The following is a 24,047-nucleotide window of genomic DNA, read 5'->3' on the forward strand; positions in this document are numbered from 1 at the left end:
AAAAAAAATTACGAAACAAGTCCTAAAAGTTATCACTCTCCATTTTAGAACTTGTCATTACACTGCCTAAATTATTATTAGGACTTTTTAGTAATTATTTCTTTTTATTGGGATTTGATTATAATTCTCCCTAAATTGAAGCTAACAAAAGTTCTATTATTTAATACAAAATGATAGAATTGATACATTGATATATATACACACATATATATATATTTCAAACATACTGTATCTAGAAACGCATACACTATCTATATTGATTCTATTGCTGTCTTATAAGCTTGTTACATCCTCAAGATGATTATTTCAACATCAATCGGCTTCTTCAATGTTACTCTGCATCACTTTGGTGCCAACAGTATAATTTTGTTCCGACCTTCTCCCTTTAATATTTAATTATATCAAACAACGTCTCAACGTTGCAATGCAATTCCCGTCTCCTGCAACCAAAATAATAAATGAAGAAAGAAATTTACCTTATTTATGCTACTCTTCTTGCGTCTCTCTCTCAGGAATGCATAATTGTATGATTGCAGAAGATCCACTGTGACCAAAATGCGGTTTTAGTCCTTCGTATATGCCAACCCAAAGCCAAGGGGAAATAAGGGATCTTGCATTTTAACTCCATCAGCTGGTTGATCAAGATCCTAACTCTCCTAAACCAAGTCACAGGAAGCTGACCCTTGAAGTCATGATCCCCAAAGATAACGTTGTGATTCCCTGAGCTTCACTACCAGGTAACCAAGCAGCAACAAGAGCATCAATCTTTCCTACAGCCATGGCTCCAACACCAAGGGCCTTCCAGAGATCAGAATAACCAGTGTCGCGAATTTGTCGGCAACTGAACTATAATGTCAGGCCCATTTAAGGGATTACAAGCTCAGAATTGTCTCCCAGTGTCTCAGCATAGGGAGCTTCACCAAAGCAACGATGGCAAAAGATATGTCATTGCGCTCTAGGGTTTCTTTTGATGGATTCTGCTCATAAATAATTTCTGTTTCATCTCCTACAGCTTCCTTTATGGCATCCAAGATCGTTGTACCTAAAACAGTTTGCAAAGGTTAAACGTGATGAACATGTGTGGAATACAGTTTGATTATCTGATGAAGTAGAATTGTTTAGGACTTTGGATAAAAGGAAAATTTGTTTGAATAATACTTCTTGGCCCCGCATAGATTGAGAGTTAAAGAGGAGAATCTGAGTTTTCTAAATAAACTCCAGTATTTTCTGTCCAATAAGCTTAAATTGCCAAAAGGGTGCAATTGAGGTGTTAAGTAGACATGAGCTGGTGACCTAGGCATCACAAACAAGCAGAAGATCATACATAGGTGAAATCAAGGTTTTAGATGATCGTGATTTGGGAGAATTTCAAAATTTTTCACTCAATATTGTAGAGGAGAGGAAAGGGTTTTACAATTTTTCTACTCAAAACTGTATATGGAGAAAGTTTTACAATTTCTCCATTCAAAATGTATCAGGAGAGTTTGCAAAGTTCAAATTTGCAAAACTTATAAATTTGCGTGAGATGATCAGGGATATAGGTTTATTTGAGGGATCAAACTACATTAAATTAAACATTTGTGTTGTTCCTATCTTTTTTCTTGTGTGTGTATTTTCACTAATGATGTCCTAAAGGTAATGAATTTCAATAATCAAGAGCTAATTATTAAAATCACTACCTCGTAATGAAAAATAAACCAAGTTCAGAAACAAGAACAGTTCATCTGCGTTTATGAGAATGAACACACAGATTTAGAAATGCAAGGAAAACAATGGCATACCAATTGTGATCCGCCCACTCAATCCAAACCATGTTTTAGTCCAGCCTCCACATTGAAACCCGAGATCATCTGCAAGATTTGCTTTGATCCTTTCCATTTTTCAACAGAACCAGGACTTTCGAACTGCTTCCCGTGCAAGATTTCTATGTTGCTGCAGAATAATGGATGACGAACATTTTGAAGGATATCAATGGGGATCGGAAGAACTATATCTAAACGAACTGGAAAAACAATTGATCCTTAATCCTTTCTTTCAATATTTCAACGGGGCAAGTGTCCGTATTAAGATTTGTACTCCTTGCTATATTTATATATATGTCTCAAAATTGAAACTGAAGCTTAGATAGCGTGTTGATTAAATCTCATTCATTCTTTTTTTTGATAAGAGAAGAATCCAAAAGCAACTAGAGAACTACAGTACTAGAAACGACATGGGAGTTATCAGTCAAAGAAATATGGAGACCCAGCGGCATTGAAAGCGCCCTCTTCGCGAGTCGATCAGCATCCACGTTTTCCTCCCTACTTGAGTGTCCAACCTCAACCAGCCAATCCCGTAGGAGCACGGATCGTATCTCTTGTATCAGTTCCCAATTCTCATGCAAATCATGATCGCCCTGTTTAATCAGTTGTATAGCATCCAAAGAATCATTCAACATGCAGACTCTTCTATGGCCTCTATCCCAAGCCCGTTTAAGCCCTATGAGGCATGCCCAGAGTTCAGCCACCAAAGCATCCCCATCAGGTAATCTTAACATGAAAGATTCAAGTAGAGTGCCCTCTGAAGTTATGATTACTACTCCTCCACAGCCTGTCCTCCCATTACTACACGAGAAGGCACCATCCACCCGGATAGTAATTCCATTTTCTATCCTCGAACCAAAATTCCTCACCGAGTGTGTTTGGGCTCCGCGGATGTTGACATTCTGCAGTTTATTTCTTGCCGAGGTAAAACTTATCAAAGTCGCTCTTGCCTTGCCGAGTATCTCCTGCACACTACTTGTCTGGTCATCAAACATTTTCTCATTCCTGCGCTTCCATATTAGCCAGCAAATTACCGTAAACAGTTCTCGCCACTGTTCTCCGACGTGTCCAAACTTCTCCCTCAGATTCATAGCGCACCATTCTTGAATATCACACCTGAAGAATCTACTCATCCGTTCAGGCTTGATGAGAGAGACCCATAGTGGTTTAATATCCGGGCAGTCTCGAAGTACATGGAGAGAGTCTTCAATAGGCTGCTCGCACCACACACATTCTGGTGCGATACTGATTCCTCTTCTGATACAAGCTTCATTAGTCAGGAGTTTGTTATGGAGAGTGAGCCACATAAATGTTCTGCACCTTTGAGGCGTGTTAAGCTTCCAAACACACGTCCATGGGGCCGGTTCACTATTTGCTTCCCCGCTAAGCACTCTGTATGCTGACTTAACAGAGAAGGCCCCATGCTTCTCATGTTTCCATCGAACTTCTTCACTCCCTTGCCTGTTAACCACACTCTCAGAGCCTTCGGCAACCAAATCCCAATTGCACTTAATCCCTTTCCAAAGACGGGACCCTGGTCGATCCTTGTCAATCTTAGGAACCAGGTCCTCCCCACACTGGTACTTGCTACGGACTACCCTTGCCCAAAGTGCATCCTTATGTTTCATCAAACCCCAACCAGCTTTCATCATGAATGCTTGGTTTTGAAGCCTTGCGTGTCGAAGCCCCAGTCCACCCTTCCTTTTTTCACGGCATACCACGTTCCAAGAAAGAAGGTGTACTCTCTTCCGTTCACTGCTAGAACCCCAGAGAAAGTTCCTAGCCTGTTTATCAAGATCATCACATATAGAGACGGGCATATCACAGGTTTGCATGGGATAAAGAGGGACAGCTTGAATTACCGACGATGCAAGTGTATGTCTCCCAGCAAAAGAGATGGTATTAGCCTTCCAGTTACTCAATCTAGCTTTAACTTTATCGATCACATATTGATACGTATTCTTTTTAACTCTTTCATGATGAAGAGGAACTCCCAAATACTTTCCAAGATCAACAGTACTAGTGAAGCCCCGCCTCTCACTAAGCTGGGAAGTGCGAGTGTGGTTCATATTGCTTGAGAAGAACACTCGGGTTTTACTTTGACTCTCTGTCCTGAAGCATTGCAGAAGTCACCTAAGCATTTTTTAATGACATCAACCTAATCCATGGAAGCTTCAGTGAACAAGATGAGATCATCCGCGAAAAAGAGATGAGAGATAAGTGGCCCATTCTTATTCAGCCGAATGGGTTTCCACCTTTTAAGATGTATCTGTTCTTGAATTAAATGAGCAAGCTTCTCAATACAAATGACAAATAGATAGGGAGATATCGGGTCATCTTGCCGTATACCACGGGTAGGCAAGAATTCTGTAGTCTTACTGCCTTCCCACAGAATCTGCATTTTAGGAGAGAATATGCAACTTCGAATCACATTTTAGAAGCTGCGAAGGAATGTTAAGCTCAGTGAGGCAGCAAATAATGAAATCCCAGTTGAGACGATCGTAGGCCTTCTCAAGATCAATTTTAATTGCCATAAATCCCTTTTTTCCCTTCATATTTCTCATGGAGTGGATGGCTTCCTGTGCTATAATCACATTATCTGAGCCCAATCTACCAGGAACAAAGCCACATTGATTAGGAGAAATAATAGAAGGCAATACATTTTTAATTCGATTGGCAACCACCTTGGTAATAGCTTTGTAAATAACATTACATAAGCTTATAGGCCGGAAATCTTTAATTGATTCAGGTTGGTCCTTTTTCAGGATTAGAACAATAAACGTGCCATTAATATCACCTATAGAAGCAGGATTGTTGAAGGCATCCTGGATGAATTTGACAACAGAATAGCCAACATGGTTCCATTGGTTTTGAAAGAATACAGCACCCAATCCATCAGGACCAGGAGACTTGAGTGCCCCTATACTGAAAACAGCCTGCTTGATCTCTTCAGGTAACACTTCACCTCTAAGTGTTTCAATATGGCCCCCATCCATAGCAGGAAAGGAGAAACTGCAAGAGAGGTTAGAAGGAAAAGGGGTATCTTCACAGAATAAATTTTGATAAAAGGATAAAGCAATGCCTTTAATTTCTTTTCGTTATCAAACACCCACTCGTTACTCTCATTTTTTAGTGCTTCTATTTTATTTCCGTCTTTTCCGCGCATTCACCTTAGCATGAAAGTATCGTGAGTTCTTATCTCCCAACACATACCAGTCACACTTGGCCTTTTGGGTCCATAGCAAATCTTCCTGCAGTAAAACACCCTCGAGTTCCTTCCAAATGTGATGTAGCAACAGATCCATAGAATGTCGTTAATATTAAAGTACTGAAATACTATTAAGCCCCTCAAGTCTATTAAGAAGATGCCTTCGCTTACGACCCAAGTGACCAAATACCTCCCGACTCCAAACCAAAGCTTCAGATTGAAATCGAGTGATGTTTGCCCGCCAACTATCATCTTTGTGCCACGTGGACTGTACAATGAGTCAAAGTTTTCATGAAGGACCCAAGGTGCAACAAAACGAAAGATAGTCTCCCCTTCTTCCATTATTCCTCTCTTCATGTCCCAAGCGCATGAGAATAGGACGATGGTCAGATTTGAAGAATGGGAGGTTTAGTACCGAGACGTTAGGATAAGTTTGCATGAAGGAAGAGTTAGCAAGTACACGATCCAAGCGACTTTCACACCCCTCTCTCTTCCAGGTGAAGTACGGTCCTTTGCATCCTAAGTCGAAAAGTTCTAAATCATCAACCCATTGACAGAACTCACGGTCAACACAACTCCCAACCCGAGTCAAAGATCTCCACTCCTGAAGAGAAAGGGTCCCGTTAAAGTCCCCCCCTATGCACCAGGGTCTGGATATAGTTTCGCTTATTGATCGAAAGGAGCTCCAAGCTGCTCGTCGCTTGACAGGGTTTAGATTGGCATATATTGCCGTGACGAAAGAAGTAATAGTCCCGTTATCAAAGCTCAGATGAATAAACTATTCATGAGTGTTTACCACGTCGATTCTCCGTGTTCCATCCTTCCAAAGGACCTAGATGCCACCACTGAATCCTTGCGCATCAACAATCTTAACATTATCAAAGCCTAACTGCCTCGAAATATGTCGAGCTTGGTCCCCCTTAGCTCTAGTTTCCAAAACAGCGAGGAAGTCAACATTATGCTTCCGAACTAGCTCTCGCATCAGTCCTGGAAAGATTTTGCCCCAGTACCTCGGCTGTTCCAAACAGAAAATTCATTGGGCAAAAATATTTAAGGGTTGAGCTTTAGAGCTCTCAATCACTTAAGTATTGCCTATCCCAGTAGTCGTTGAGTGTAAACTAACTCGACCAATGCCACCCGTTTCTACATTTGTCATCATGTCAGATGAATCAGTGATGCTGTCGCTGTTATCCAACATCAGTCCCTGGTCCTTACCGAGCTGGAGTCTCGTGGCTTCGTTCATAGGTGTGTCATCCCTAGGTCCAGCTTCTGAAGTATTTTCATGCTCTAATACAGAAAAGGGATTGGAAAAAGTCAAAGCTTCATTGGACTCTTCCCTATTGATTTCTTTACTTTTCACTTGATATTTTATTTTCGGGATATTCTCTTTGCCACGTATTCTCTTTTTTCCTATGACCTTTTTCCTGGATTCCACTGGGGTCCACCCTTTCCTTTTAATATTATCGTTAGCCACCGCTCCAAATATCCTGGAGCCTCCCATATCGAACACCTCAGTTGTCTTCATAATATTATCCTGTCCCTCTTTATCCGCAGTGTCATGTGATACTAGATTCCTTCGATAATCACTCTGAGAAACTGAAGATTTTTTAACCGCAGAATCAATAATGACTCCGTTCAAATCTCCCCTGATTTTCTTTTTGCTAAAATCCCGTTTCACAATCATTTGGGGCCCATAAAATCCTCCTACTGATGCGCAACTACCCTGCTGAACCTGCAACTCTTCCTCCATCGAAGGAGCCTCACCGGTGCTATTTTCTGGTATAGCATCTGGTTTCTCTCCCGTAGTGGTTGGCATCGCCTTTTCTTGGCTCTTCCAAGGACACCTGTCCATATGATGTCCATATGTTCCGCAGTGAAAACAAATGAGATGCAAGCCTTCATATTCTATTTTACGAACCTCTCCAAAGTGTTCGAAGGCCGGGAGTAGAGGTTGTTCTAAGTCTATCTCGACACATATCCTAGCAAAGCCACCTTTCTCCGAGAACGCAGTAGTTCTGTCTATCTTCAAAGTCTTGCCGACCAAGTTTCCCAGTCTTCTAAGCAATTCAACATTATAAAGTTCTGCTGGCAAGTCTGGAATGCGTATCCAGGCTGCTATTCTCTTCTGGGTATTTGCTTTCCAAGGGTTGAAGTTAGGCCTCCATCGCTGAATGAGTAGATAGTGATCGCCGATCATCCAGGGACCTTCTTGTAGTGCATAGTCTCGATCCTCTGGAGTAGTAAAGGAGACTATGAAATATCCGTTGCTCAGTGGTGTGATCCTCATAGGATTCTTGGGGTTCCACATACGCTCCATTCGTTGCCGCATAAATCCCTCCCCAAAGGATTTACCTAACAGTTTGACAATCAGACAGTTCATATACGGCTTGCACCAAGCTGCATATTCATCCGCTGAAACCTTCAACGGCGGGAATTTGCCTGTGGTTCTCCATGATTCATTCGGCTCTCTCTCCTGCCCCTCCCGTTGTTCACCGTCTTTAGTTGTCTCAGTGGACATCCTAGCAAAGTACTCACGCCATCCATTCATAGCCTCAGACGCCGACAAATTAGTTTCAAGGAAGCCAGACTCCCCGAGACTCAACAATTTGTCCCTGTATGAAAACCTATTCCCATATCTTCTCCCATCCCTAAAAGACTTGCCGTTGAAGGGCACACCCCTTTTTCTTTCATCTCCCTCTCTCTCGGCCCTGCCGTCACCCTCATTCGCTCCCCCCCCCAGTACTCGCACACGCCATCACCCCAAAATAATCCTTCTAAAACAAAATCTCATTCATTCTTGCACAATGAAATATGTCCACAAAAGAAAAGTGAAGATCCTTGATCAAACTGTTAGAAAATTGCACAAGATACTTGTATAATTAAAACTGCCAGCCAGCTTTGACAACACAGAACTCAAGAACCGTTTGAAAATGCAGGGAGATGTAGAAGTGAAATTGTAGATACAACATACATTCTTTGAATTATGGGTTAGAAAATAAGATTAGATGAAACAAATTCAGCTTTATCAGATATGGATATATGGCAAAACCTTAAAATGATAAATCAGCCTAAATTTGTGAAGGGAATTTGAAAATATATTACCTTGCAACCAACAATATCAAGCAAAGATCTGTCAGACAAAGGGGACTCAAAAAGACCAGCAGCGAATTTCACTCTCAATATTCTCTCAACAGCATCATCAATTCTGGCTAGTGGTACTTCCCCTGATTCTACTAAGCAGGTCAACAAATCCATAAAAAGCTGGAATCTAAAAGGCACCATCACCTGCAAAATTTTTTGAATGCATGAAGGAAAAAAGGGGAAAAAAAAAGAAAGAAAAAGAAAAAGCAGACCATGATAAAGGTTTTCAGAATTGAAGACCCATACCATGTCAATTCCAGCATTAACAGCTGACAAGATGCAGTTTCGGTAATCTGACCCACAAGGGGCACTGTTTGGAAAATCTGACCAAAGCCGTTCTAGTCCCTCCCAGTCAGAAATTACAAAACCCTATAGCAAAGCCAAGTGTATAAATTGAACAAGATGATCAATTTAAATGCAGTGAAACGGTTGAAGAAGCAAAAGGACTGCAGTTATGGCAGTACATTTTCTATAATAAAATTGAAAGGACTCTTATCCTCTTCGGATAAGAGACAGAACTGCAAACACAGAAATAAGTTCAGTACTTGTTCCAACCATGGTTGTCTTACCTTAAAACCCAGCTTTTCTTTCAAAATTTTAGTAACAAGGAAATGATCAGAATGGAGATTGCGTCCATTCCAACTGGAATAAGAAACCATAATGGTTGAAACCCCTTGTGAAATGCAGTCCAAATAAGGAGCCATGTGAACCCTTTCTAACTCTTCATACGATAATACTGCATTTCCTTCATTTTTGCCTTTCTCAGTACCTCCATCTCCAACAAAGTGCTTGGCACAGGCGATAACCTTGTTCCTGAAATATTGATTAAATATATGATCACAATTTTGGTAAGAATCATTATATGACCACTAGTTTGCTCTTTTCCAAATGTGGCCAAAAGGGGACTATTTTAAAAAAAAAAAAAAACAAAGATTAGCAAGGGAACTTTGGAGGCATCATAAATTTTCATCATTGAAATAACAAAGAGATGCCTGGGATGAAAAATTTCTTTTCTAGGGAAGGAGTCAAACTTGGAAAAATAATACCAATAGACTACACAGTAAAAGAACAAAAACAAAAAAAGTCAGAAAAAAATGACGCCACCGTGCTGTTGACCATTATTAAATTGTAATTGGGATGGCACCTGATATTTATATCATCACTACTTCCATAAAGAGCATATTTCTTTAGGAATTGCAGTATAGTTTCTCTTTACCTTCCAGCAACAAATGGATAACCATGTTGATGTCCTTGTGGAGGCTGGCCCTGCAAGCCTGAAACTATGGAGGTCATCTTTCTGACTATCTCAGTATCTTCACTGTAACTCTCATAGCATCTTCCCCACCTGGGATCTTTGCACACCTGTCCGTTAGTTCATTCGAGTGAGACAGTGTTTTATCTCATTTAATACAGGGACATTCCAAGGGGCATGATTCAATAAATACAGTAAAAGACGTGCACTGATACATATACTTTAATTAACGATGTTATTTAACTGCAGTTAGTCACTAATAGATACAAGAATGCGAGAAGTCAAAATAAAGACGAACTAACATACACACTCTGGTTTATTAGCTGATTTTCTAATATCTTATAATAACATAATACGGGTTAATTATGATGCCTTACTGCAACACAAGGAGCAAAAGAATAGTGAATTCCACTTGCTCTAACTTCAAGCGCTGTTGCAGCCCCAATACTTTGAGCTAAATCTGCGTCTCTACAAGAAGCAACCAGTGAGCAATGAAAGTTCAGTTCTCAAGAACAGCGGCAACAATTCTGGTAAAGTAAGCAATTATGCTGCCCGCCGAACCCATTGCGTTTATCAGCCAATCAAACAACTTTTGAACTTATATGACAAAAGAAAACCGGACAAAATTAGAACTCACAGATTACTAAAAATGGACTAGTAGTGTCATAATCAAGTTAAAGGGAAAGAACGAACCTAGTAGCTCCGAGGCCCACATTGTGAGGATATATGGTGGCACCATATACACTATTATTACCATGAACAGCGTCGATCCCATATATAAGCGGTATGCCTAATCGGGACTCAAGAGCTGACTTTTGAAACCCATCCACCATATCAGCCCAGTCCGACGACAGTGCATTTTCAAAAGGTGCACTACCTCCAGCACTGAGGATACTCCCTTGAAAGAAAAAGAAAGCAAATATTACTATCATAATCTTCAAATAGCTGAAGGACAAAAAAATGAGAAAATAGTACCAATAGACAGGTCTCTAATGGCCGAAGGGGTTGCAACGCGACGCTCGATTTGGGTCATCTGACCAATCTTCTCCTTGAGAGTCATTCGGGAAAGAAGGTCTTTGACGCGAGCTTCAATGGGTTCATTGGGATTCTTGTACGCGCAATCCATGTTAATTCACCGCTTATGCTGCTGAAATGGAGAGAGTATTGTGGCAAGTGGAAAGTAGAGATTTGGGAAACGTTTCACAGGACGGCGCGGTCTCATGTCTACCACATTATAGCGGGAAGCGAAGCAGTTGGTTGGTCAAAGCAAGAGGTCCTCGTCCGATCCAGAAGCAACCATACGGACCAAACGGTCTTTGACATGTGAGCCAGTTGTGACAACTTCAGAGAAAATAATTACTTAAAATTTTATTGTAATTCTGTTTTTTTTTAATTTTGGTTTTCCTTTTACTCAAAAGAACAAATACTAAAAATCTAAATTTATATCAAAGCAAACCAGCTAAGTTGCCTTAATTAAAGGTTGGGTAAGATTCAATCACATAATCAAGAAAGGACGTAAGAGAACTAACTAAATTGAAATTCTATGAGAAGAGGCCATGTGCAATTAATTATTGAAAAGAATTTATCTATTTATATATGTCAGTATATCTTAAAATCTCATGGTAAGCGTAATTATTTATTGATACTTATTATCTTCTTTCAAACTAATTGATGTTTACTGAGACTTTTTAATTATTGCTGCACTTTTTCTTTAATATAATAACTAGTTAAAAATTCAATTTAGTCATAAATATAAAATTATAATCTATTTTGTCTTTAATATTTATTCATTTTGCTTTCAAGTAATCTCTATAGTTATTGCATATGTTAAAAGATTTTTATTATTTGTATGATTGATAAGAATAATTTATATAAAAATAACTAATTTAATTAATTTTCTTAATACTCACAAATTAATTATATAACTCTTATATTAAGACCCAAGGTAGTCTATTTCTTTTGTGAGACCTAATTTTTTCTTATAAAAATATCAATCATATATTATTCCAAATATTATTATATTTTGTAAAATTATCAAATTAATATTTATTCAACATTTATCTTCTATTTGTCTTTATGATTTGTTTGGTTGAAGAGGAATGGGGGGAATGAGATTTTAGTAAGTTCAATTTTTTCAACAAGATAAAAAATTAGGGTTGAAAGTTTTTATTTAATTTTCCTTACTCTGTTTTTTTTATTCTCCCTCTATTAAAATTCTATAACCTGATTTTTTTAAAAAATTAAACTCATCAAAATCTTTCCTCTCATCTGTTGTCCATTCCCCTCCAGCCAAATAGATGGTTAATAATAATATCCTATGCATGGCAGAAGATGTAAACTCCAGGGTAGATACTAGATAGCAACCTATCTACACATTATACCCAATAGATGTTATTGAATGAATCATATTTCATATCCTAAATGTTATTTTGCATCACTTCGACAATAAAAAGTATAATTTATTTAATACATACCTCATCCTTTTAGTACTGCAAATCTGCAATGATATTTAACAATATTTTGATTTTCTAAGGCTTGGTTTGAACAAAGGGGAAAATGAGAGGAAAATAGGAGGAGAGAACATTAATGAAAAAAAGATTAAAAAAAAAAAGTTTGCTATTTTTGGGAGCTTCCCCCTTAGTATTCTTTTCTCTATTTTTCTCTTCATCCAAACCAAAAGTTAAATGTTTTGTAATACTGACATAGTAAAATCAAAATTTTGACTGCTACAAGGGTACGTTTGACATAATCAACAACTAGATAGAATCATTTGTTAGGAACAAAAATGCAATTCAAATTTTCCCCAACCAAAGGATGCTATGTTTATGTGATTAAAAAGGCACAAAAAGAAACATGAACACAAGCTAAAGAGAGGAACTAGACCCAATAGTTTCATTTCCTTGGGTCATTCTCTTTCTGAATACAAGAATACATAAATTAAAAAAAAATTAAGGTATCAATTTATCCTGAAAGTTTCTACTTAAGATCTGTTTGATTAGAGGGGAGGGCGGGGAAGAGAGGTAAATGAGCCCTCCCCTCATTTGGTTAGAAATTTTGAAGGGAAGGGGAGCAAAAATCCCCCCTCACCTCCCCCCATTTTGGCTCCCCTCCAAATGGGGGTTTTTTGGATGGAAGCAAAAATCTTAAACCATTTTATCCTCTTATTTTTTTAATATTTTATTAATACCCATAAAAAATAAAAATATATATTATTATAAAATTAATCTCAAATAAAAAATAAATTATTATAAATAAATGTATATTATTACAATTAAAAATATATTATAATAAAAATTCATATAAAATAAAAATATCATTACAATTAAAAATTAACTTGTTTTTACAAAAACATTATTTTATCAACTAAAATGTTTTAAAGAAGGAAGAAAAAGCATAGTCAAAAGAAACAAAAATTTCATTTTCTTAAAAGAAAAGTAAATTTGTTAATTAGATTATTTAAAATATATTATTATGCTAATTAGAATAAAAAATTACTGTACCAATTGTTTAATACACATATTAACCCAAAAATATTGCATTTTTATTAAAATATTGCATTATGGTACCTAAAAGTTTTTTTTGAATGCAAATTTGCCTTAGAATTTTAAAATCATGATAATTTTCCCTCTACTGTTAAGAATGCTAATGATCAATGTCACTATTTTAATGGTCAACTTTAATTTTTCAACGATAAGAAAAAAAAATTGTTACGATTTTAAACTTTCAGAGTAAATTTGTATTAAAAAAGTTTCCAGATGCTTAGCATTCCTAAATAAAAACTTTTAGGATAAGATTCCATCTTAACCTTGAATGCAAATATCTAAAGGGATATCATAGAAAAGTTTCAAATAAGAAATCTAATTGATGATAGGTCCTATCTATGGCAAAATGTCTTAGGATGACAAGCATATACCACATGTTGACATGTAAAGGGAACCTATTAGTAATTAAATTCCTTACCTAAGACTTCTATGTGATTTTCTCAAGATTTAATCTGAGCAAAATGTGATTTTAGTTCTTAGCATGTGATAACCCAAAGCCAAATGGAAATAAGGGATCATGTCTTCTAAGTTGATCAAGATCCTCAACTCTTCTAAACCAAGTCAGAGGAAGCTGACACTTGGAGTCATGGTCTCCAAAGATGATGTCTGTGATTCCCTGAGCTTCAGTACCACGTAACCAAGCAGCAACAATAGCATCAACCTTTTCAAACAACCATTGCTCTAACACTAAGGGTCTTCCAGACATCAGAATAACCAGTGTTGGGAATTTGTCTGCCACTGAATTGATAATAGATGGCCTGTTTAAGGGGATTACAAGCTCAGAATTGTCACCGAAAAACTCAACATAGGGTTCTTCACCAACAGCTACAATGGATAAAGATAAGTCATTCCGTTCTAGAGTATCTTTTGATGGACTTTGCTCATAAATACTTTTATTTCATCTCCCACAACTTCCTTGATGGCATCCAAAAACGTTGTCCCTAAAATAGTGTTCAATGGTTGAATGTAGCAAACATGAGGCATTAGAAAGTAAAAGAGTGATATAAAGCATGAAAAATTAGCATTACCACTCATAAGAGTCTCAGGCAAGGGACGGACGTAATTGTTGGATTATTTTTCCACGTTATGGATTTTGATTTTCAGATGTAGAGATGTTTTGGAATTTGGATAAAGGGAAGATTTGCTTCAATAATACTTCGGTTAGACCCAAATAGATTGATAGTTTAAGAGAGAATGTGAGTTTTCTATAAATAAAACCTCTATTCCAGTACAAGCCCTCAAAAAAAGCAAAATCCTCTATTTTACATCCAATTAACTTAGTTATTTGAGATTACCAAAAGGGTTCAACTGAGGTGTCGACTAGCACAAGATTATACACAGGTGAAATCAAGGTTTTAGATGATTGTGATTCGTGGAGAATTTTACAACTTTTTTCATTCAAAATAGTATGTGGAGAAGGTTACACAATTTTTCTACCAAAACTGTATACGGAGAAGGTTCTACAATTTTTCTATTTTAGATTGCACAAGAGTTCATAATTTTTTTAAGTTCAACGTTGCAAGTCATACATTTTGTATTGTTTTTCTCATTTCATTCTATTATTTATTATCTGTATTAATCCAAATCAATAACTCGTTATCACAGATAATTTATTTCTGGAGGAAAAACAATACATCTTTGATTTATGAGAATGAACACCGCTTAGTAAATGCGGCAAAAGTGAAAGCATACCGACTGTAATCGGCCCACTGGATCCTTGCCAATCTTTAGTCCAGCCTCCGCATTGATGGCCGAGATCATTGGCATGTGTTCCGGCTACTAGAATGCCCTTGGCTTTTCTGTTTAAAGGAAGAAAAGGTTTGCTATGATGCTTCCCATTTTTCAACAGAACCAAGGGCTTTCGAACTTCTTCACGTGCAAGTTCTCTATGTCGCTGCAGAAGTAAACAAATTTTTAAGGACAACAATGGGGATTGATCGGAAGAACTATATAGAAAAAGGAAAAAGTAGTTATCTGTATCTCTTGTTTCAAAATTTTGAAAGGGTAAAGGTGCAAATGCATATTAAGATTTGTACTATTTATTTGCGTTGATATTTCAAAAATGGAAGTAAAGCTTACATGAAAATGTAAAAGGCATCGATCAAATCTAATCAGTCATTCTTGAACATTCGAATATTTCCGCAAGAGAGAAATTGAATATAAGGATCAAACTGTTGGAAACTTGCAAAAGCTATTTATAAGATTAAAACCTCAAACCAGCTTTAACAACGGAGAACCTAAGAAAACTTTCAAAATGCAGAGAGCCGTACCAGCGCAATTGAAGGGATAACATATACAATGTTTAAATTGTGGCTAAACAGGGGAGATCACGCGGGGAAAAAAAAAAAAATCAGCTTGATCAAATATAGACATGTGGAAGATTTTGAAAGTGATAAATCAGCCTAATCTTGTGAAGGGAATCGGAAAAAATGCTGAACTATTCTTACCTGGCAACCAACTATGTCTAGCACAGATCGGTCAGACAAAGGGAATTCAAAAAGACGAGCAGTAAATTTCACTCTCAATATTTGCTCAACAGCATCATCAATTCTGGCTATTGGTACTTCCCCTGATTGTACAAGGGATGTCAGGTCTTCCACAAACAGTTTGAATCTAAAAGGCGCCATCACCTGCAATTTTTCTTGAATTGATGAGGGAAAAGAAGGATAAAAAGAAAAAAAAAGAAAGGAAAAGCAAACCCTGACAATGGTTTCTACAATTGAAGATCTATACCATGTCAATTCCAGCACTAACAGCTGACAAGATGCAGTTTCGATATTCTGACCCCCAAGGATGCAGCTTGGGTAATCTGGCCTAAGCCATTCGAGTCCCTCCCAGTCAGAAATTACAAAACCTATAGCAGAGCCAATGATATAAATTGAAAAAGAAGATTGGTTCACAATGAAAAGTCAAAGGAACTTTAGTTATGGTAGTGTATTTTTTGAAATAATGAAACTGAACAAGTCTAAAACAGTTTGGATAAGAGACAACAGCAAAGGCAGCAATAACTTAAGCTTTTACTCCGATCATGGTTGTCTTACCTTAAATCAAGCTTTTCTTTCAAAATTTCAGTAATAAGGAAATGGTGAGAATGGAGTTTGCTTCCATTGCAACTTGAATAAGAAACCATAATGGTTGAAATCCCCTGTGAAATGCAGTCCAAATAAGGGGCCATGTGGATTCTTTCTAACTCTTCATATGACAATACAGTATTTCCTTTATCTTTGCCTTTCTCTGTACCTCCATCCCCAACAAAGTGCTTGGCACAGGCAATAACCTTGCTCCTGGAATATTGATAACATACATGCAAAATTTTTTTGATGAAGACCTATATATGACCCTTAGTTTGGTACATTTTCAAAAATGTCGTAATCAATGCCAGGATCTGCATGATCAAGTATACAAGTGTAAAGGGAATAAGTGATTTAACTGCCTTTAGTCACTGATAAAAAAAAGTAAATAAGTGAATGTGACTTTGCTAAACAAAGATGAACAAACAAACAAACAAACAACAAACAACAAGCCTTATCCCACTAGGTGGGGTCGGCTACATGAATCACACGACGCCATCGTGCTCTGTCAACAACCCAATCCTTAGATATGTTGTTGATTAGGAGGTCTCATTCAATGACCTCATTCAGCGTTCTTCTCGGTCTTCCCCTGCCTCTTTTTATGGGACTCCATCTTGTTTGATCCACCCTCCTCACCGGGGCTCCAAAGGCCTTCTCTGCACATGTCCAAACCATCTTAAGCGATTTTCAACCATTTTCTCTTGGATAGGTGCCACACCGACTCTTGTCCTGATCTTTTCATTTCGAATCCTATCTTTTCTTGTATGACCACACATCCATCTCAACATCCTCATTTCTGCTACTCCGACTTTGTGCTCTTGTTTTCCCTTTATTGCCCAACATTCACTACCATACATCATAGCTGGTCTTATAGCAGTCCGATAAAATTTTCCTTTAAGTTTCTCAGGTACCTTCTTATCGCAAATAACTCCGGTAGCTTTCCTCCACTTTAACCAGCCAGCTTGTATTCTATGAGAAATGTCTCCATCAATTTCCCCATCCTCCTGTATAATGGATCCTAGGTATTTAAACTTTGATACTTGAGGAATAATTTGCTCTCCCATCCTCACCTCCAAATCCCTATTACCTTGCCTCCCTCCAAAATCACAATGCATATATTCTGTTTTGTTCCTGCTCAAACGGAAACCTTTCGACTCCAAAGTCCTTCTCCATAACTCCAAACTAGTGTTAATCTCTTCTTTTGATTCCGCCATAAGAACTATATCATCCGCGAAGAGCATGGACTTAGGGATTCTTTCTTGAACAGGTTTAGTTAGAACATCCAGAACAATGTTGAATAAGTACGGACTCAGAGAGGATCCCTGATGTAGGCCAATCTTAATAGGAAAGTCCTTTGTCTCGCCCCCAGGCGTCCTTACACTGGTAGTTACCGCCTCATACATATCTTGTATGACTTTGATATACGCAACCCGTACACTTTCTTTTCCAAAGCCTTCCACAATACTTCTCTTGGCACACGATCATAAGCCTTTTCCAGGTCAATAAAAACCATATGTAAATCTCTTCTTTTACTTCTATATCTCTCCATTAACCCCCTTAGTAAATAGATTGCTTCCGATGTGGATCTCCCTGGCATAAATCCAAATTGGTTTTCCGAAATAGAAGTCTCCAACCTCAATCTATATTCCATCACTTTTTCCCACAACTTCATTGTATGACTCATAAGTTTTATCCCCCTGTAGCTTGCACAGTTTTGAATGTCTCCTTTATTCTTGTAAATAGGAACTAAAATGCTTTTCCTCCACTCATCCGGCATATTTTTAGAGCGTAGAATTTCATTAAAAAGCTTGGTTAGCCACACCTCCCCCTCATCGCCCAAACATTTCCAAACTTCAATAGGGATACCATCAGGCCCAACGGCTTTTCCATTGTCCATTTTCTTGAGAGCCGCCTTAACCTCTCCGATACGTATCCTGCGGTAGAAAGCCAAATTCCGATCATCTTCGTTAATTAGCAAGTCCTGCAAGTCCTGAGTCGCATAATTGCTTCCCTCATTAAACAACTTGTAAAAGTAAGCCTCCCATCTGTCCTTAATATCACCATCAGTAACTAACACTTTACCATCTTCATCCTTTATACACTTTACTTGGTCCAGATCTCTCTTTTTCCTCTCCCTTTGCTTCGCGATCTTGTAAATATTTCTTTCTCCCGTCTTTGTTCCTAACTCCTGATAAAACCCTTCATAAGCTTTAGTACGTGCTTCGCTCACTGCTCTCTTTGTCTCTTTTTTAGCCAACTGATACTTTTCCTGGTTCTCTACACTATTGCACAAGTGTATGGCCTTAAAACAATCTTTTTTTTGTTTGACTTTCTCTTGCACACTCTTATTCCACCACCAAGTCTCCTTATCTCTTTGACCAGGACCTTTGGATCCTCCCAAAATTGCTTTAGCTACCAAACGAACCCTTGTAGCTATCTCTTCCCACATCATGTTTGCATTTCCCTGCAACTCCCAATTCCCTTCCTTCAAAAGAGTCCTTTTGAATAACTCCCGCTTCTCTCCTTTTAACTGCCACCACTTAATCCTGGGTTTTGCCACTTGATGGTACTTTTGCCTGGTACTCTTAAAACATACATCAAGGATAAGTACTCTATGTTGGGCACTCACCCCGTCTCCTGGAATCACTTTGCAATTAGTACACAATCTTCTGTCCGGATTCTTAACCAAAAAGAAATCAATCTGTGATTTTGAGACACCACTTTTGTACGTGATTAAATGCTCCTCTCGCTTCTTAAAACAAGTGTTGACAATCTTAAGATCGTATGCAAGAGAAAAATCGAGAATAGATTGTCCTCCACTATTAAGCTCCCCAAAACCAAAACCACCATGGGCCCCGCTGAATTGTCCTGCTTCTTTACCAACATGTCCATTAAGGTCCCCACCGATAAAATTTTTTTCTTCGAGTGGTATGCTTTGAACCAAGCCCTCCATATCTTCCCAAAACTTATCTTTAAGGTGTGTCTCTGCTCCAACCTGAGGTGCATAGGCACTAATGATATTGATAGTATCCTTTCCAACAATTACTCTTAACGATATTATTCTGTCCTCAAACCTTTTAACCTTTACCACGTTTTTTTTTCATGTCCCATCAGCGATGATACCAACCCCATTCCTTGTGCTCACCTTTCCTGTGTACCAAAGTTTATACTCTCCAAGTTCCTTGGCAGCTTCTCCAGTCCATTTGGTTTCTTGGAGGCATAAGATATTAATCCTTCTGTCCCTCATAACTCCTGCTACTTCCATAGATTTCTCATTTAACGTCCCAATATTCCAAGTGCCAAATCTAATCTCAGTCTCATGAACTAACTTCTTTAGCCGCCTCCGTCCAAGAGAGGTTAAAAGTGCTAAACAAAGATGAACAAGTGCAAAAAAAGGAATCCCAGGTCACATAATCACACGAAAGTGCAACAATTCTAACACATACAATAGGTGCATGGTTTATTAGCATGATTATCAAATAAGTATATAGCACGGGTTAATTATGATGCCTTACTGCAACACAAGGAGCAAAAGAATAGTGGATTCCACTTGCTCTAACTTCAAGTGCTGTTGCAGTCCCAATTCTTTGAGCTAACTCTGCATCTCTACGAGCAGCCACCAGTAAGAAAAGAGAACTCATCAATTCTCAATAACAGCGGCATTTCCATATTAATTCAAATGATGTAATAACAAGCAAAACGTTACAGCAACAGTTTTGGCAAAGTAGGCAATTATGCTACCGCCAGATCCCATTCGCAAGTATCAAACAACTTTAGAACTTGTGGGGCAAAAAGGAACAAAACTAGGACTCCCAGATTACTAAAAATGGATTAAAAGTATTATAATCAAGTTTAAGAGAAAGCAACAACACCAACCTTGTAGCTCCGAGGCCAACATTGTGAGGATATATAGTGGCACCGTATGTACCATTATTACCATGAACTGCGTCGATCCCATATATAAGCGGTATGCCTAATCGGGATTCGAGAGCTGACTTTTGAAATCCATCGACCATGTCAGCCCAATCCGACGCCACTGCATTTTCTAAAGGCCCACTGCCTCCAGCACTAAGGATACTCCCTTGAAAGAAAATAAGGCAAATATCAGAACCAGAAAACTACTGATCACAATCTTCAAATCCCCGAAGGAGAAAAATGCGAGAGGAAAAAAAATAATACCAATAGAAAAGTCTCTAATAACAGAAGGGGTTGCAACACGACGCTCGATTTGGGTCATCTGACCAATCTTCTCCTTCAGGGTCATGCGGGAAAGGAGATCCTTGACACGAGCTTCAATTGGTTCATTGGGATTCTTGTACGCGCAATCCATGTCCTCCAATCTGCTCGTCCCAATGGTCGGCTTCAGAAACACAAGAAGAAATCAGAGTAGCAAGAAGTAGTAATTTGCGAAACGTTCAGAGCACATGTTACTGTGGCCTCCATGTCTGTTATAGCGGGAAGTGAAGCAGTTTAGTTGGTCAATGCGCTGGGCCCATAGGGTCTTCGTTCGAGTTCGACGTAGTGGGAGCGGGGAACAAAACCGAACCTTTTGTTTAATTTAAATCGCTAGTCTACAGTGCACAAAGTTAATTAAAAAAAAGGTTCCTTCTATTATGTTGTCAATATTATCAAACGTGGATGCTCATCTCCTCTTCCTCTTCCTCTTCAATTTCATCAACTCCCACTACTTTCACTAAACATTAATCTTCTACTACTCTATTATTTTTTCACTATGCATTTAATCTTGTAACTTACTCCCACTTCACATTCATGTAGTTTATTGTCCACTATCTATCATTTAAGTAATAGTGTAACTTATATGTAAGACTATGCCTATAATTAGGGCATGCCATAGTATTGTGATGCAACTGAAACAAGTGAAAGAATACAATATCATTCTCTCATTTTCTTGTCTACATCTCTTCTCTAATCTACTTTTTTTATTATTGGTTAATTTCATAACATGTTATCAGCACGAGACTCTACCATTTGAGTTCATGGCTTCTACTTGATACACGTTGTTTTGTTCATTGAATGAAGATAGTTTGATCCAAACAATTTGGTAAGATTTTTCCAATTTATTTAGAGGAAATGATGGTTTTGCATATTAACCATATTGATTCATTGGCAATCGAATATTTTATTCATCATATGGAGATATAAAAATTTTTATTTCTATCTCTTACTTTTTTTTATATTTTCATGATTCTACTATCCTTATACTTCTTGATTTGCTATGAGATTTATGTTCATTTATAACATTACTATATATGATTATCATCTCTGATATTACATAATTGTTGTATTAGAAAGTAAAATGTTAAACATATCAATAAATGGTTACTAGCCATTGTACTCTTGATTTTGTGATTAGATGGCCAGAAGTCACGTCACGTTTTAATGATTCTTTGATAAAAGATCATCTTGAGGTTGTAACAGATGGCATGGCAAAATTGTCACAATTTGATAATTTATATCAAAGTCCTAAAGATTGATTGTTTAAAAATTAAACGATACAAAAGAATTCATAGTTCTGAAAATTTTGTTATAGTCCAGAACACTAATATTTGAGAAAATTGATGGTGTGCTATTGAAAGCAAGGAATATATCCATAAGAGTGATAAAGAGTATGATAACATTGTATCAGTGGAACTGATAACTAAAAAGGCAATAATCTTTGAGCTTGACTATTGAATCATAACAAAAAAAAATTAGTAATAGCCTTATGATCAATATGATAAAATTGTGAACAGATGTTATAATATGACCAGAAGTCATATAGACAAATATATATCAATTTATTGAAAAACAAAGGTTAAAAAGAAAATAATTGTGAAATCAAAAAGATCATATGATATTATGAAAATATCAAAGATAATTCTAATACCTGAAGACAATAAATCTTAAAGAAAGATAGATGCTTAAAATATATGTAAAAATAGAAGACATATAACTATATGTCTAGAAGACATATAACAAAAGTTACTAGTTATATATATTTTTTATTTATATCTTATTAATATGATCTGATTCAATATTAGTTTTAAATATTTTAGATGTCTACAGTATCTTGATCAATATTGAGAAGTTTTAAACATTGAGTTTTATTTATACTTTATTTTTAAAAGTTCATTTTAAATGTTCTTCATCATTTTTGTGTGTTCTCTATGCGTATTGCAAGTCAAATCTGTGATACTCATAATTATTTGTTATTATGTTAATGATATATTGAAACAAAGTTATCTTTCATATTCCTCTTAAATTATATAGTTCTTGAAGAACTAGTTGTAATAGTATTAATATAGTTCCAGAAGAACTAATACTGATTTTTCTTTATAAGCAGACAAAGTATTGATAGTGAAAAATATGACCCATATATCTACATCATAACTTTGGTTCTCCAAAGAGTGTAAATGTTATAGCACAATTGGATTAAAGTCCATAACTATGTATGAATTAGGAAGTATTTGGGTTTTCAAGCAAAAGATAGGTTATTGGCCTTAGCCTATTATATACTCATAACTGTTTATGAAATATATGAATAAAGAAATCATGTTTGAATGACTCAATCTTGAGGGAAAAACTGTTGAATACAAGTATGAGTTGATATTGGATATATTTTTTTTATATCAATTTCATAAATGGATATAATCAATCATATATTATATTAAAAAATTTATTGTTGGTAATGAAATATGGTACAGTAAACCAGAAGTTTACTGATATAATTAGATTTATTGTTGACATGACTTGTTTGATCATCTTAAACTATATAATACAACAAATTATTGAAGATTATGTATTAATATCCATTGAAGAACCATAAGATTCTTCTAAATAGCCAACATTTTTAAGAATTCGTATGTACTGCTTATTCTCAAAGAAAATTAATTATAAAATATCGCTAGTTATGTTTTGTTTTCGAATGGATTACTACATTTTTGAAAATATATATGGGCCCATTTAGAAGCATGTAAGTTATACAAGTATTCAATATTTGATAGATGCATCTATATAAAATGATAACATGTGTGATTGACATTAGTTTGCAACCTGAAATTTGTAAGATTGTTTAGATAAATATTTTCGGACTATGTAATTCTAAAAACTTGATTTTAAAGATGCTAGTGAATTTATATATCAGGATTTTAATGTTGAAAAGCCTGCTTAACAAATTGATCTAGCAAAATTATTTGTTAATGCCTCTATGAATAGTTGGATCAATATTTATGAGAACAAGTTTTTTTCATTTTAGTGTTGGCATATTTAATTTCATATATTGCAGCACTTATACATATTAAGGCAATAAAATTCTCCCAATAAAATGGCTTTTGGTCAGGAGCTAGATATTTTTCATCTAAAATTTGAAATATACAATATTTATTCCTGCTAATCCACCACACTGCACATAGATAGATATTTAAAGAAAGTTGGGACATATGTTGTGTAAGAACCTCCTTTTTCTTATTTGTCTCTAAATGGAATAAAATAATGTTCCTAAAAGAAGCAAATGGATTTAGAAGACTTATACTACATGCTTGGTTGATTGTTATTTGACAAAATTTTTCTAACATGAAGGGAAGAAATTGAGTAGCTGGAAAAGAGAATACATGAAATGCATTATTACTATCAAATGCAGATCCTCATATATATCAATATGGGCTAGAAGTTCATTAAAATTGCATTCACGAAATACTACAAAATATTTTATTGACCTGAATGAAAATTTTTAAATCTTTTATTCCAGCTAAAAATGCTCCAATTAATATAAATAAAAATGAGACATGTTGAAAGCATGAGAAGTTAATAGATTCCAATATAAATATTTTGAATAAAGAGGAGCATACAACTTAGAAGTTATATTGAGGAAGCATGTACTCTAAAAGAGTGTCAAGACATAACTAATTGTAAAACCCCAGAAGAGGTTCAGGTACCTGAAAAAAAAGAAAGAGATCTCAACAAGTTATGTTATAAAAAGAAAAATGGAATAAAAAAGATAAACGTTATCAATAATGATTTTGATAAGAATAT

The 24,047-nt window shown here is 36.6% G+C and overlaps 2 pseudogenes; both read right to left on the reverse strand.

The window, feature by feature from the left end:
* Positions 1–512: 512 nt before the first annotated feature.
* LOC114736334 (beta-glucosidase BoGH3B-like) lies at positions 513–10,685 on the reverse strand (annotated as a pseudogene).
* Positions 10,686–13,258: 2,573 nt separating this feature from the next.
* LOC114736323 (lysosomal beta glucosidase-like) lies at positions 13,259–20,426 on the reverse strand (annotated as a pseudogene).
* Between the last annotated feature and the right edge of the window lie 3,621 nt (positions 20,427–24,047).

Source organism: Neltuma alba, unplaced genomic scaffold, assembly GCF_004799145.2.
Source record: "Neltuma alba isolate B1F8T4 unplaced genomic scaffold, ASM479914v2 tig00013328_pilon, whole genome shotgun sequence".
NCBI lineage: Eukaryota > Viridiplantae > Streptophyta > Magnoliopsida > Fabales > Fabaceae > Neltuma > Neltuma alba.